This window comes from Mustela lutreola, chromosome 1 (genome assembly GCF_030435805.1).
Source record: "Mustela lutreola isolate mMusLut2 chromosome 1, mMusLut2.pri, whole genome shotgun sequence".
Lineage (NCBI taxonomy): Eukaryota > Metazoa > Chordata > Mammalia > Carnivora > Mustelidae > Mustela > Mustela lutreola.
The window spans coordinates 38,916,524-38,934,096 of NC_081290.1; positions in this window are offsets into that span (position 1 = coordinate 38,916,524).

Sequence of the window (17,573 nt, forward strand, 5' to 3'; positions counted from 1 at the left end):
CAACATGGATGGAACTAGAGTGTATCATGCTTAGCGAAATAAGTCAAGCAGAGAAAGACAACTACCATATGATCTCCCTGATATGAGGAAGTGGTGATGCAACATGGGGACTTAAGTGGGTAGAAGAAGAATCAATGAAACAAGATGGAATTGGGAGGGAGACAAACCATAAGTGACTCTTAATCTCACAAAACAAACTGAGGGTTGCTGGGGGAAGGGGGTTTGGGAGAAGGGGGTGGGATTATGGACATTGGGGAGGGTATTTGCTTTGGTGAGTGCTGTGAAGTGTGTAAACCTGGTGATTCACAGACCTGTACTCCTGGGGATAAAAATATATGTTTATAAAAAAAATAAAAAATTAAAAAAAATCTTAAATAAAAAAAAAAGAAACAACATATTCTTAAATTTGTATAATAAATAATTTGAGCTTCACAATAACTTTTTGACTAGGTATAAAATTGTATTTTGAGTTTTTCATGATTATACTATGCCCAAAGGATTTGGGATATCTGAGTCTGATTATAAAATATCCTGAGTTTCTAACCCTGTCCAAATAGCAGAAGTTTTTCTTATTGGGGTCATGAAAATGTAGACTGTTACAGAATCAAGAGTATATGCAAATAAAACTGTCTTTATTCGACATAGGGTACTATTTCCTCCTTGATGATGTCTGAAAAGGTGAACTTCTTGTTTGTTTCCTCCTCACCATTCCTATGTTTGATTACCTGTTTGTGTCCAGGTTCTGAGAAATTTGGATGACTGTAGCTTCAGTTTATTATCATGACTATCCACATGGACATCTGCCTTCCACACCCTAATTTACTGAGAGAAGCAAAGAAGTTTGTGATTGCCTTTCAGTAATTCCAAAAAGAAAACAAAAGGACGGCAGCCCTTGAACTGACCTCCTAGGTCTCATGTACCATTCAGAAATGGCACTGCAATCCTATGGAACTCTACAGAACTGCCAGTTGAAACTCAACTTTCTAGATATTGTAAAAGAAATTTCTGAGACAGTGTAAGACTTTGGTCTGATTACAAACACCATTATTTTAATCTACTAACTTTCTTTGCTCTCAGTAGACAGACTATTAACCACGGACATTTTTCTTAGTCATTATATGGTGAGATGTATGATGGCTACCCTGGCTTGTTCTCCACAGTACCTGAGCTGGTTTTTAAGCCTCACCATAACTTGACCTCTTTTGATCAAGGAAAATCAAGATAACAGAAATAGTATAATACTCAGGATACTGAGCTATCAGGCTGGATCTTTGATAACTATTAATTCTAAAGCTTTCAAAGTTTGGATTTAAGTTAGATTTAGGCCCAGAAGTTTTTGAACTGACAAAAACAAAAACAAAAAAACTTGAAACAATTCGAGTTAAAGTAAGTGGAATTGGTGTTTTTAGTTCATTAAATTCTTTCTGGAAAAAAATTAAATCCTATTCTCAAGTTTAAAAAGTAATAGAAATAGTGAAGATTTTTCTAGAGTATAAGAATTGATATGATTTTTTAAAAGATTTCATTTATTTATTTGAGAAGGAGAGAGAGAGCATGTATTAGGGCTGAGTGGCAGAGGGAGAGGGACAAGTGGAATCCTCAAAGTGGGACTCAATCCCAGGACTCTGGATCATGATCTGAACCAAAGGCAGATGCATAACTGGCTGAGCCACCTGGGTGCCCCCATATTGATACACTATCTGATTTAATAATGAACCAGGCAGAAGTTTTATGTTTCCTGACCAGGAAGTCACATTCGTGTTTGTTAATTAAAAGCAAGAAAGACAGATGAACAAGTCATTACTAGGGGATTTTTTTTCAAAGAATATGAAATTGACAATTTACAGTATCTCACAAGAGCCTTATTAACTCTGAAACAACATTCTAGCATAAAGGTGGAGTAATGATGAAAGACTAAACTAAGTTTCACAACATTGTTTAAAAAGCCAGGGAAGGCTAATAACTGAAAAATATTTCCCTCAGAATGTTTAAATTTAAGAAGTGCTACTTAAATCATTGAATTTTAGTTGTCAAACAATTGAATTTTCTTATAGAGCCAGGCCCTGACAAAAAATGGTTAAGGGAAAATGAAAGGCACCAGTGAATGGCTATGTGCTCAGTGTATTTATAATTTATATATGATATATACCCTGGGTAAAGTAGGTTCCAGAAATGGAAAGACAGAATTGAGAGTGGAAAAGGTCAGAAATGTTTTTCTCAAATGGCATGGCCTATAGGAATGAATATGGAGCATCTGTCTAGGAGAATCTGTATTTTTCCTTTTTGTCATTGAATAGAGCAGTCTGCATAAAGACATTGGAATTCTGCTGGTGCTAATTCTGCTCCTCTTATTTGCAATTTGACAAATTATTGGCTTCAGTGGAAATGACTAAGATTCTCTTCTTTTAATTAAAGCAATCTTATTATTTCTCTAGAGTTTCTTTTATTAACTTTCAGACATAGATAAATGTAAAGAATTAATCATGCAATGTGTCTTGATTAGCACATACTCTTGATTTCAATAATTTTTTAGGGAATCTAAATTATTTTAAGAAATGCAGATTCCACAATGATTAAAAATCTATTTTTAATCATTTGCTACTTGATAGTTAATGTAATAATAGTTTATATCAAACTGTGTATATCCCCAATTGACAAAGAGCTAATGACAATGTGATAGATAAATATATTAAATAATGTTGACACAAATATCTTAAACTGGATTTTTTTTATTATCAATTAAAAGTACCATGAAGACATATAAATTATACAGCTTCAAATCTAGTACATTTGAGTGTTTCTTGTGGCTAGATCAGCATCTATTCTGATCCTGATTTAATAACCATATGGACAAGAAAGCCAAATTATTTTACAGAACTGTTGAAGCAAAGAAGTAAAGATACTATAATAGTTTTTAACTCAGTGTGTGAACAAAATTTGAAATGTAGCAGGAAGATTTTAAGGAGCAATTTAAACATTTTAAGCATCCAGGAAATGTATCTAATTAGGGCACTACTAACATGCATGTTGAAATTTGGATAGTAATAATTTTCTAGGTGCTTCTTTCAAAAACATAATTTACTTCTTTTTTTCTGTGAAATAAACATTTTGAGACAACATGTTTCTTGAGTACTGTTTCTTTCTTTCTTTTTTTTTAGAAGTAGTTGTATTTGGTTTTGTTAGAAGTTTGGTATATTGCAGTTGTGTTTAAAGCATTATTAAAGTGTCAAGATATTTCAAAGTATATGTACTAACTCTTAATATAGCACATTAAAGATATTTATAATCAACTTGCTAGAAGTTGATAAAATTGGTGCAAATATTAAAATATGAGACACAACAGTGCAGAGGATAATCTGCTTAAAAGAGTGAATGTAGTTCTTTAAATGGATAAATAATATCCAGGCAACAACTTGGAAAAGGATATTGTTTACTCCTTTTTATTTATGAACAAATTGATTTAGTAAAAAGAATAGATTCCACCTTAAGTAATTATTTCTACAAAATGAACATGAGGATTTTATATTATCTCATATTATATATTGTGTTCCATTAATATTTGAGATCCACTTACTCAACACTACATGTGTCAGATATTTTACTAAGTACTAAAAAACAATAAGGGAGTCTCTTCCCTCAAGATGATTATATTCTTGTAGGAAAGGTAAAGGTAAATCATATAAATAAATACCTGTTTATAAATCCATATGACTAGTTCAAATTAAATATTTGGACTATAAATATTTAAGCCATAGAAATATATACCAAAATAAATTAAAAGGCATGTGAATTTGCACAGTTAAATATGTACTTTATAGATTTATATTGCTTAACCAAATGCAAACCAAATAGCTACGTATATAGCCATGATAGATACTTGTTTTTTTTTTTTTTAATTTTGTATGGATTATCTATCTCTTTTTTTTCTTTTCCCAGCCAAAAGTTACTGGGGACTATTTGAGCTGATGCTGGTGTATTGCTTCTTTTTCTCTGTTTGCTTTTGTGTTACAAGCCCATGAACTGTCAATATTGATCTCTGAATATCTATGGGTGTGTGAAAGGCTTGAATCACAGCAGATATAATTCTTAATATGTTTAGAGTGCTTAAATGTCAATCTCTGCAGCTCAAAATTTGTAACACACACACTCACATTTCTCTTGTTCTGCTATGTTGGTTTTAGGTTAGAAAAGTGGCCCAACCTCTTTTGGCCACAATGGCTAGATTGAAATTAGATATTATACTGGTGTGTGTGTGTGTGTGTGTGTGTGTGTGTGTGTGTGTGTTTTAATTGAGTTATTGGATGTGCTCTTGAGGATTTACATACTGAGGATTCTATATTGAAGAGATCTTCATAGGAAATAGATTCTGTTAGGATTAATTTCAAGTCCTATAGATCATTATAAAATAAAATTCTTTTGATACTGCCTTTCCAGGGACCAATCAATTTTTTTTTTGCTGTTGTTGTTACTTAATATCTTTCACATGTATGTTTTTTTTTTTTAAAGATTTTATTTATCTTATTTTGACAGAGATCACAAGTAGGCAGAGAGGCAGGCAGAGAGAGAGAGAGAGAGAGAGGAGGAAGCAGGCTCCCCGCTAAGCAGAGAGCCCGATGCGGGACTCGATCCCAGGACCCTGAAATCATGACCTGAGCCGAAGGCAGCGGCTTAACCCACTGAGCCACCCAGGCGCCCCCTTTCACATGTATGTTATAATTAGTTTTAAATTTATTAATTGAATTGATTATAATGGTGGCATCAAGAATATTCAGCTCAGAAAGAGAGATAAACTTGAATAGTACTTCAGAATCAAATGAAGACAAATTTCATTTAAAATTATCACTTTAAAATTATCACTATTTATTTTTTTTAGTATGGACCTCCCAGAGGGCTTTCATCATTACTTGTGGAGTGCTTCTTATTTTTCTCTATTTCCTTAATAATTGTTACAGTTGTGCTCTCATGGGCTAACGTTATGGTGTCTTACAAATCTTGTTATTTTATGTCCATTTTACAGATGAGGTAGCAAAATGCTGTTGAGAGTGGACAAATTTACAACAGGAAAGAAAGTCACTAAAATGCCAGATTTACTAATATTCTTTTCACAATATATTTCAGATTTAAAACAGAACAATTTTTCTTCCTTCTTTTTAAAAGCTAATCATTCTTGATATCTTTGTTCAGGCTGACTAAATAAAAATTGCTTTTTTAAATTGAATATGATTTTATCAAGGCCGAGTTCAAAAAGAGCATACTCATATCAGACCAAACCTAGTATTTTTAAGCACGTTTAGCACAAAGAATTTTTATTGATTTGTTGACTGTTCCTTTAGACTAATTTATTTGTGTTATATTGCATAAAACTAACCAGTGCTATGAAATTAAAAGTGGAGAAATAGATACCATCTAACTTCTATCAAAAAATTCTTAAAATAAGGGCACCTGGATGGCTCAGTGGGTTAAAGCCTCTGCCTTCGGCTCAGGTCATGATTTCAGGGTCCTGGAATAGAGCCCCACATGGGGAATCTTTGCTCAGCAGGAATGCTGCTTCCCCCTCTCTCTCTCCCTGCCTCTCTGCCTACTTGTGATCTCTGTCCATCAAATAAATAAATAAAATCTTTAAAAAAATTCTTAAAATAAAAATTAATGACCATTACAGTGTAAATGTAAATATATCATAGAAGCTTTATATCCGATAAATGTATAAGTACTCCCTAATAAAGAAAAAAAGAATATTAACCCATGAAAAAAAATCTGTATATATAATAGTCTTCAGGAAAATGTAATAAGATTTGGGGCTAAAGTTTGGGAGCTTGGCTTATAAATCAGGGTCTGTAATTGTGACCATAAGCAGTTTACTACCATCAGGGTCACATCCTTATTTTTTATAATTAAAACTAAGAGACTGGAGTACACAAGCTATATATTCTTCTGAGAATCTGAATTTCTTTCTTTGGATCTTCATAATTGATTCTGGCTCTATTTCCAGTTTTTCAAGCATACAATGTAACAGGACCACTCTATATTTTTTAGCCTTGTTTATTTATTTTAAAATTTCTGCCATATCTTTAGAATAAGGTGTATTTTTAAAGACAATCTAAGTTTTAAAAGATTTTATTTATTTATTTGACAGGGAGAGAGATAGCAAGAGAGGGAACCCAAGCAAGGGGCATGGGGAGGGAGAAGCAAACTTCCCACTGAGCAGATAGAAGGATTCAGGTTTGATCCTAGGATCCTAATATCATGACCTGAGCTGAAGACAGATGCTTAACTGACTGAGCCACCAGGGTGCCCAAGATATATCATTTTAAAGTCCAAAAAATACATCTTGCAATAGTTACAAAATATATTTTCTTATTCTATCTCTTAAGTTTTGTGATTCAAAATTAAGTTAGGATGAGGGTAATATTACTACTTGATATACAAATTTTGCCTACAACTCACTGTGTGCAAATCCACAGTCAACAAATGTATCAGTAACAAGAAAGAAATAGTTAAAAGCATTTATTATGTATTGAATGCACTAAATCACAAGATGTTAGATTTCTTGGACAGAGCAAAATAACCATGAAAATTAAAATGTCTTATAGTGTGTTCTATCTCATGTGGGGTGCTATAACAAAGGTACTATAAACTGGGAATAATACAGAAGAAATATATTTCTTTTGGTTCTGAGACTAGAAAGTCTAATATCAAGGTGTCTGTACATGGTGTCTGGCGAAGACCTACTTCCTCATTCTTAGCTGTCTTTTCATTGTGTATTTACGTAATGAAGGGGACAAGTGAGTTCTCTGTAGTGTTTTTCATAAGAGATCTGTCCTCATGAACCACCTTCCTCTCAAGTCCCCATCTCTTAATACCATCACATTGGATATTAGGTTTCAACATATAAATTTTGGGGAACATGAACATCCAGTTTATGGCATAGTGACTAAAGAATAACATAGGATATCTCTTCCATACCATTCTACTCAAAAAGTTAATGATGCCAAGAAAAGGAAATCCTGGAGAATTTGAAGATGTAGATTCTAGTCTTTGACTTGCACGTACTGCTTTTGCTTTGTTGTGACCGCTGTGCACCCTCTATTAACCACAAAATCCTCATCTAGAAAAAGTTCTTGTTAGCCCCAAGAATAATCCCTAAGTTCTCATCAAAGTCTAAAATATTACTTTGTTAATTTGACAATAGATCAAAGTAATATGAAATGAATGGTCAAAATAACATTTAAAGTTATGATAATGTGTATGAAGATTCATGGATTGTTCTTACCATGAAAAAAATGTGTATTTTACATTATAGTTATCCTTACTAGAATATCACCTAAAAGATATGTGTTGTTGTTTTTATGATTATTAATGTTAGAAAAAAGTAACAAAGCTTGAGTGCTTCACATAGTGATAAATTTTTAATACACAAACCACATCCTGGTTTGTCAAACATTTTGGGGGGGTATGTAATGAACCTGTAGCATTTTTCTTTCAAATTTCACTTCTGACTACATCATCAACAAATACATGTGCAAACATGCCTAATCTTTGTGTTTCCAGGAGTGACTAAAGAATTTTAAAAATAAATCCCCTTACAATCTCTCATGCAGTGAATATGTGCTATAGAAACTTATTTGTGGTAAGAGAAATGATATACCACATTGTGATTTCATTAATTCCATACTCTGCTAAAACATTGAACCAAAAGAAGCTGTTAGCAAATTTTACTGTTGAAGGGCAAATAGTATTAAAGTATGTTAGCTAATATGGTCAGATATAATGACCTGATTTCTAACCTAGAAAAATTTTAATGAAAATTATGGATAGTTGCTCAGATAAGCCAGAGGAGGGATAAAGAGCCCAACTGTCCATCATTAGTACATTTCATTAAATTCAAGAATTTGAGCATTTAAGGTAAATCAGGATAAAGATAAAAACTCAAAGCCATATATCTTTCAATCACAAAACAAACTGAGGGTTGCTGGGGGGAGGGGGTTAGGGAGAAGGGGGTGGGATTATGGACATTGGGGAGGTTATGTGCTTTGGTAAGTGCTGTGAAGTGTGTAAACCTGGTGATTCACAGACCTGTACCCCTGGGGATAAAAATATATGTTTATAAAAAATAAAAAATTAAAAAATAAATAAATAAAAAAAACAGGATTAGGGGTTAATATTGAACTAGAGAGAGTCTAACTTAAACATGCTAGCATCCAAACTTTTGGAGCCCACTAAAAATGGAGCTTTATTAATATGGAAGCATTTCTGCATAATAGCCAGGCTCCATTAGCACATATTTCTAAAGAGTATAGCTTAGTCAATCATCACTTCATTCCATTGACTCTTTATAGATAATTAAATGTCCAGGGGCTGCTAATATTATTAACTCTTTGAAATAAGCCATGTGTCTTCTGAATAGTTGTAAACTCAGTAAAGCATTTGGGTGGGTTTTTACATCACTGGGAAGTAATCAGTCAAGAGATGGTAATCCTGCTAAGCAGATGACTGACATTAAAGAGGTTTATTACTTCTGAAAATGCCAACTCCTTGTAACAGCTTACTGAATGTCCCTGCCACCTGAAAGGTCAGTGTCTAAGATGTGACTAATACTGTTGTCAGAAAGCTCATATATTTCAATGCCATTTTTTATTGCACCTTTTGTTTGGTGAAAGTTGTATTATTTTTCATCCACTTGAAAAAGTAGATAATAGAATTCATTTACAATCACAGTGCTTGATTAAATACATTTTGCATTAAATGAATCAAACTTACTGGCTTTCTCTCTGCAACTTTCTGCTGCAGTGTTGGAGGTTATGCTGTAAGTGATCAACAAATACTTCCTGAATAAGATGCTTTGCTGACACCTTTGCTAGATTTAAGAATTATTTATCTGATGAGTCTGCATCTAGATGAATGTCTTTGCTTCACTATGAAGGTTTCAATACCTGGTTTGGATTAGAAGGGGGAAAATGGTGTTTTACTATTTCTTAAAGATCCTTTTATAAGTAATTATATAAATGCAAGGGCACGGTTCTATATAAATGTCTATGGTGTTGGTACAGTTCCTGGCATATGAAGATTATACAATACATATATTGTGAATAAGGGGATAGGCAAATGATGGCTGAAAAAATAGCACCAAGTAAGAGCTATGGGTTTTATTCATCCTCCAAATTCTGGACAATATTTGGCTCAAATATACTATATTAATACCCTATTTAGTTTCTTCAGCTTCAAAATCTCCAATTCATACTAACCAGAGAGTGATCATGGATGACATATGATCTTGAAATCCCTTAAAATGCCTGGAAGTGTTACTGCAGTAGGAAAAATGCAAAATGATCTTATAATATTTCTTTGAATTTGGTTTACATATTTGAATCATATTTAAGTGTACTTACTCTTGAAAAAAGTATAACATATTCTCTGGAAGAAAAATGGCTCTAAAATTCAGCACCCAAAATATGTTTCTTAAACTGTACTGGCACTCAGATTTTTATACAAATATTACTTTAAAATTTCATAAAACATGATAGGTTAACTACCTTAAAGTCTATTACACTGAAGTTTTCCTTTTAAGAAAATCACCTGACCCTGAAATCTGACACACTAAAGTACACCAGAATTATGGTAATCTTTCTTTTTCTTTCTTTCTTTCTTTCTTTCTTTCTTTCTTTCTTTCTTTCTTTCTTTCTTTCTTTCTTTTCCTTCCTCCCTCCCTTCCTTCCTTCCTTCCTTTCTATTTTGGAGAGGAAAATTTTACCCCGTAGGAACAGATATCTGCTATGTTGATGCGGTTGACCTACGGTCATAGACTCTCCTTAGATAGTTTCTACTATATCGTTCATATGAAACAAAGACACATTTCAGAGATGGCAAGGGAGGTTAATGGCATTTGTCACATGGTCGTGCAGAGACATCTCAGGTAATTTCTTGAGCATCTGATGTATTGTGCTATCAGTCTTAATTTTCTCTTGCCATTTCTGCATCGACTAAAAGAAACTATTTCCTGGGCGCTTGGGTGGCTCAGTGGTTAAGCCGCTGCCTTCGGCTCAGGTCATGATCACAGGGTCCTGGGATCGAGTCCCACATCCGGCTCTCTGATCAGCAGGGAGCCTGCTTCCTCCTCTCTCTCTCTGCCTGCCTCTCTGCCTACTTGTGATTTCTCTCTGTCAAATAAATAAATAAAATCTTAAAAAAAAAAAAAAAGAAACTATTTCCTTAAAATCTACGGGGAAATGTAAAAATAAGATCAAATAACCTATGTTTAGCAAAGAAAGTTAAAAAAAATGTGGTGGCTTTTAATTTTAGAAGATGCTTCTGACATATTATAGGTCTTCTGTAGCAGTTATTTTAGTATGTTAAATGTTTCCTCATCAGATTAGGTTTTCTGTTAACTTTTAGAGGATTCTAAGATGAAGTTTTATATATATTAGATTGAAATGAACTAGTTTATGTGAAGTAAGATGCAAATAGCATGGAGCTTTAAGTAATATTTTGCTTGTATCACTGTATTGATGCAACTAAGAACAACATTATTAAATTCTGAAGGAATATTATGGTAAACAGAATATTTATTATTAGATCTTTTAATATAGAAAATATGAAAAGAGAAGTGGGATTCAAACCACAAGATTTCTGGGGTGCCTGGCTGCCTCAATAAGAAGAACATGAACTCTTGGTCTCCGGTTGTAAATGTAAACCCCACATTTGTTGTAGAGATTGCCAAAAAATAAAATCTTAAAAACAAAAACATAAAATTTCAATTGTATTCCAGTCTGCCAACATCTCATTATGAGATCACAGATGAGGGAACAGAACTAGTGTTTCTGGATGTCTGATAAATCTTTTCTTAACTGAACACACTATCTGAAATCCTGTTATCATTAATATCTTTAATTTTAATCCCTTGAGAACAAAACCAAAATATTGGCCAAAATCACATTTGGAAGTTATTTTTCATTATATGTATAAATATTTTCTATTTCCTTTCATTAAAGATTTTATTTATTTATTATTTATTTATTTATTTAGAGGGGAACAAGGGTCAGGGCAGGAGAGAGAGGATCTCATGCAGACTCCCTGCTGAGCCCAATGGCTGATACCAGGCTCAATCTCAGGACTCTGAGATCATGACCTGACCAGAAATCAAGAGTCTAACTCTTAACTGACTGAGGCACCCAGGTATCCCTGTTTTTCCTTATTTTTATTTCCTTATTTTTAATCCTAAATCCCCACTACTATAACCATATGTATTGGGAAGTACTTTAAAAAGCCATATGTATACAGATTTTATTGGTTAATAGGGTATATAAACCTGCCAAAATAATCATTTTTAAAAAATATTTGGTTAAAAATAAAATATTTGGTCCAAATTAAGCAGATTTTTACTTTCAATTAAATAAACAATATCATCATACCTTTTGGCATTAAAATGATGCTAGCATGCCTCCAGATTACTCAAATAAAAGATGTAAATAGTAGAGTGAAGAGTAGAATAAAGAATTATCCAGATTCCCTATTTAATAAGCCGTAGGGATACTGAGTTACATTTTTAAGGAAACATGTTCAGTGATAGAAGACTGGAATAGATATCAGTTTATGGTCCCTTTGTTCTAAACCCAACCTCATTTTCCCTGCTTTGGAACCCTGTACACATGTCTGCTTGTGTGTGTTGTTAGGCTTTATTTTCAGTGTCAAGTGTCAGAGTGACATTGTGAGTTGACCATGGCAAAGTATGTTTCCTTCTTATGGAGTGCTGCTTCCATATGTTGCTCCATAGGGGTTTGAGCCTTGGGAGCTCACATTGGGAGCCCTTACAAACCAATTCTAGCCTCACTCAGTTCTAGCTTCTCTGTCTTTCATGGTAGTTACCCTCTTACTTGTAAGCCATACTCCTCCTACCTATCTGGCTGCTTTTACAGGTGTACTTCATCTAACATTAGGCACTGACCGCCTAGTATGTAGGACTTCTAGAGAAGGTCCAGCTTTGACCTTAAGCATCTATCTAACTAATGGACAACTTACTTCTGCAGATAGGCTCACACCTGCCCACAGGCGTTGGCTTTGGCAGACCATCGCTGTGAATCAGCACTGGCCCACATCCTCTGGAAAAGTTCTTTGCTACAGGCAGACTGCTTATCCCCATGTTGTCATGGCTTCTTCAAGAGTTTGAAATCTCAGCCTTGGATGAGAAACCTCTCCTTAAGCCCTCAATTCTTTTACTGTCTAATATGTTCCAAATTAGTGGTAGTATAGTGAATTTATTTGCATTTGCTGGTTCTGGCCTTTTTAGAGTCCTCTTTATCTCTTATGGGACTTAACTGCTTTTTCTAAGTTAATGATTCTTGTTTAAATTACTGATATATGTTTTATTTTAAATCTTTATTTATTTTTTTAATATAATTTTTTATTTTTTATAAACATATATTTTTATCCCCAGGGGTACAGGTCTGTGAATCACCAGGTTTACACACTTCACAGCACTCACCAAAACACATACCCTCCCCAATGTCCATAATACCACCCCCTTCTCCCAAACCCCCTCCCCCCAACAACCCTCAGTTTGTTTTGTGAGATTAAGAGTCACTTATGGTTTTGCCTCTTGAATGGGCTCTGATTGATAGAAAGATATAAAGAAAACCATTTGCTTTCATTAAATCATTCAGTTTTCATATTTTTGGAAGTATATGTAAAAAAACAAGAAAGTAATGAACATATGAATGTTAGGAAAAACGTGAGCTAAGATATACATTATTAAAATAGTATTCATCAGAGGAAGAATTTTGATACTGTTGAACACTCACATGGCTTCCTGAAGATTGAGCACGCCTTTCCCCTGCCAAGAACTAGGATATCTAAAGAGAACTTAGGCATTTAACAAATAAATTAATCATGTTGTTGATAGTGACAACTAATTTAATTTTTTCAAGAATAGCCAGTAATTGTGGGATTATTTTACAATTCCACTTAGGAACTTAGTAACATTTAGCTAGTTAACATTCCACTTAGTAACATTTTAATATTTTATTCTGTCAATGTATCTTGCCTCTTTTTTAATGAAGGTAAGAAAACAGGGTAGAATGTTAGATTGAGCTGGTATAGTATATAAGAGAGAAAGAGAGGAAAACTCTTAAAATAAACCTTGGCCTTTATGATTCATTAACTGGCATACCTCCCAGCAAAATACCACAGAAAGTTGAACAGAAATTAACAGAAATGAACTGCCATGTGGTTATTCTGGAAGTTTTAATTGCATTTCTCTTCCTTGTTCTCAACTTGCTTTTCATTAATACTCTATCCAGTTTTTCTTTATATCTAATCTCTGCTCAATGTCAAAAGCTAGAAGACCTCTAGTACATGAACATCTGAGCTTACTGAATCAACAAGTGTGGTTAATAAATAATAACCATTTAGAACTCGAAAGGACCTTAACCATGGTCTACTCAAATACTCAATTTCATGGAAAAGGAAGATGAAGCTGAGGAAGTTAACTCAGATATAAACAATGATGATTTGACATGGAATGGACAATGGTCATTTGGATCCCTAGGGTGATGGTCAATTCCATGAGCTTAGTTCTCTGCCTATCATATACTCGTGATGATATCAACCCATGTAACTCTCAAAGTATGTTGGAATTTTTCTCAGAAAACAAAACTACTTAGGTAAAATAAGTTTTTGTTAATATTACATATATTCTTAACTCAGGCATACCTGAAAATGTTCTGAGATCAAAAGGAGGCTCTGAGAGCTTTTTGGAAAACTTCAAATATCCGTCCTTTCCTTCATGCAACAGGTAACTACTAAATGACCTTAATGTATTCTTGGTGTTGACAAGGCATTAGGGGAGGGCAAAGAACACGAAAAGAGAGAAGGAAAAAACATTAATCCTTGATTTCAAAAATTCTAAACCTATATTATACAACATAAGTATATTTGAAAATCATTAGGACAATTTAAAATAAAAATAAAATAGTATATTTCTAAGTAATAAATTAAATGGATTGTACAGAATAAAGAGAAAGAAAATAAAGACAATCATAGTGAGATAAATTTAATCTGAAAGGTTTCTAAGAAGGCTAAATAGTGTAATGAACACAAATAGTGTAATGAAGAGGAGAAAAATTAAGGAAAGGCTTTTCAAATGCTAGATCTTCCACAATTCAGGAAGAGTTAATTATAAGGAAAATGATAGGTAAACAAATGCAGATGAAAGAGTCATTAATAATTTGAGAAAGTACTTGAAAGGCAATATCTGCAGTATAAGAGAAGAAACTTGGTTAAAAGTAGGTATGCGGTTGCCAAACTGTGGAAAGAGCCAAGATGCCCTTCAACGGATGAATGGATAAGGAAGATGTGTTCCATATACACTATGGAGTATTATGCCTCCCTCAGAAAGGACGAATACCCAACTTTTGTAGCAACATGGATGGTACTGGAAGAGATTATGCTGAGTGAAATAAATCAGGCAGAGAGAGTCAATTATCATATGGTTTCACTTACTTGCGGAGCATAACAAGTAACATGGAGGACAAGGGGAGATGGAGAGGAGAAGGCAGTTGAGGGAGATTGGAAGGGGAGGTGAACCATGAGAGATGATGGACTCTGAAAACAATCTGAGGGTTTTGAAGGGGTGGAGGGTGGGAGGTCAGTGGTGGGTATTACAGAGGGCATGGATTGCATGGAGCACTGGGTGTGGTGCAAAAATAATGAATACTGTTATGCTGAAAATAAAAAATAAATTAAAAAAAGTAGGTATGCATGACACATAACTCTACTGACAGAGATAGATTTAGCACATCTGTATCTGTATATATAGGTACATCTATCTACTATGTACACTCTTTGAGGTCACCTGCATCATAAAGAGTTATAATATTTCTAATGAGTGACTCCATGGTCCAGTTTTCAAATCCAGCATTTGGGGGAGAAAACATTGAATTCCCTATGCCTTAATCTTCCCCAAACGTAAAGGGAGGTGACAATGGCACTTACTTAAAATGCTATTGTGTAGATAAAATGAGGTGATTTCTATGAAGTTTTGTATAGTGGTGGTGACTCTAAGAATTCACTTAATGTTAATTGTTTTTAGTAAGATGCAGAGATAAGCCATTAAAATATGAATTTGAAAGAATAGCTCAGTTTATTTAAATCAATAACTACATTTTTGAAAGTGAAGGACTTAAAAACCCAAAGGCTATAAATGAAAGGGATGTCTATGCCACAAATAGACTTATTGGCATCACAAAGATTATAAAGCATATTGTTTCAGCATTTAAGAAACTCCGCTGAACAACAAATGATATATTTTTTAAAAATCCAACATTCCTTGGTGACATCAAGTGGGACTGGGTCTGTTTTTGTTGTTTTCACATGTTCCAAACCACTGCTAGCTTCCCCTTGCCCCGCCACCCCTCACTACTGAGTTTCTTCATTTATTTTTCATTACTGGTCTGACCCAATTTTTTTTAATTACCATCTCTTGTTATTCTGATACTGAATACTCTACCAAGTTAAAGATTTGCATATTACTAGTAAGGGAAAATAAACACCAAAAGTATATCTTTTTTCTTTTTTTTTTTTTTTTTTTAAGATTCCTTTTATTCATCTGACAGAGAGATATCACAAGTAGGCAGAGAGGCAGGCAGAGAGAGAGGAGGAAGCAGGCTCCCCACTGAGCAGAGACCCAAAGCAGGGCTCAAACTCAGGACCCTGAGATCATGACCTGAGCGAAAGTCAGACCTTAACCCACTGAGCCACCCAGGTCCCCCACACAGAAAGTATATCTTAAAACAAGGGGGACCATTACAGAAGCCTTGGAGCTACATTTATATTTGAAAACAGCATCTCCAGAGGTAACCTTCAGTTCTCTTATTTAATATGTTGCTTATAAAGTATGCATTTCAATCAGGATATAAGATGATGTTACCATAAATAATTCAAGTCATAATCCACTGTATAGCATTTACTATAAAAACTAACTGATGAAATATGTAGAATGATCATTTACATTTTGGACCTCAGACGACCATTGAGCCAGTCATGCAATGATGCTTATTTTCAGCAGATATTACTGTATGCCTCTGACTACACTGATTAGCACAAAGAAAGTCATTGCTTCTTAAGCCTATAACCTTCTGGATGGAATTAACTTTCTGGTGAGGTGAAACAAGGCAAATAATTCCTGAGACTGTAAGTTTTCTGATAATTATACCTCTTCTAATTGGTCAGTTACATAGGGACATCTAAGTATACCCAAATCAAGAAGTTACAAATTGGTGGTTCTAAGGCTTTAATTATGGAAAAGTATAGAGTTAGGAACTTATTCCAAAATCAGCTACTAATTTATTTTATAGCTTCATTTCCATATGTTGAAAAAAAAAATCTGAACCTTTTGAGGGTCAAGTGCATTGAGCATTTGCTCCAATAATGTGTATCAATCCAGGGAATATTTTTCCATAAATACCATTTATATTCTCAAAACCATGATATCAATGTTAGAAAAGAAAATTAAATAGTTGACTAGATACTATTCTGGAGGGGTGGAATACATGGAATACATGGAAATATTACACAAATTAACAAGTTAGTGAAATAGAATCCACAGATATATATATATATATATATATATATATATATATATATATATGCTAATGCTAATGGTTTTTACCACTTTTACAGACTGCAGTCACAAAGAGCATCATTTGAATATTAAAAACGTGTTTATATGAATCAGAGAAATCTATAAAATTACTTCTGTGGCACATACACACAAGATTACATTTTCTTTTGGTTGTAAACTTAGAAAGATAATATATTTTAAGTGCTAGCAGTATTAAAACTCATTTGTGCCTAATATATCTCTCATGTTTTTTTGATAGAAAGTGTTTTCTGTTGGTGAAAAGACATCAGGGAAATATGTTTATGATAGGTAAGGTAGTATTTTTTAAATGTCTAAGGAGAACTCAAGAAAATTCTATAATAAAAATTCTAAAAGAGAACTAGTTTTCCCCCTAAATAATCTTCCATTCTTTATCTCATTGAATGATACATTCCCAAATATCCAACAAAATGTGTTAGTAGTCAGAGAAATTTAGTTCAAGTGTTACCAATTTAGGTCTGTCATCTACAACACAGATATTCAATGTATGCTGGTTCATAGACTACCAGGCTGGGCATCATCAGAAAATTTGTGAAAAATACAGAATCTCAGACTCCCTGAATCAGAACCTACATTTTAACATGTCATGAATTTTTATTTAATATCAAGGTTGCAGAAGCTCTGTTCTCCATAACATTTAATCTGAGAGTCTGTTTATATATTCCCATTAATTTGGTAATTTCTTTTTTTTTTTAAGATTTTATTTATTTATTTGACAGGCAGAGATCACAAGTAGGCAGAGAGACAGACAGAGACAGAGAGAGGGAAGCAGGCTCCCTGTCGAGCAGAGTCACGCGGTGCTCAATCCCAGGACCCTGAGATCATGACCTGAGCCGAAGGCAGAGGCTTGACCCACTGAGCCACCCAGGCGCCCCAATGTGGTAATTTCTTTTTTTTTTTTATTTTTTATTTTTTATAAACATAT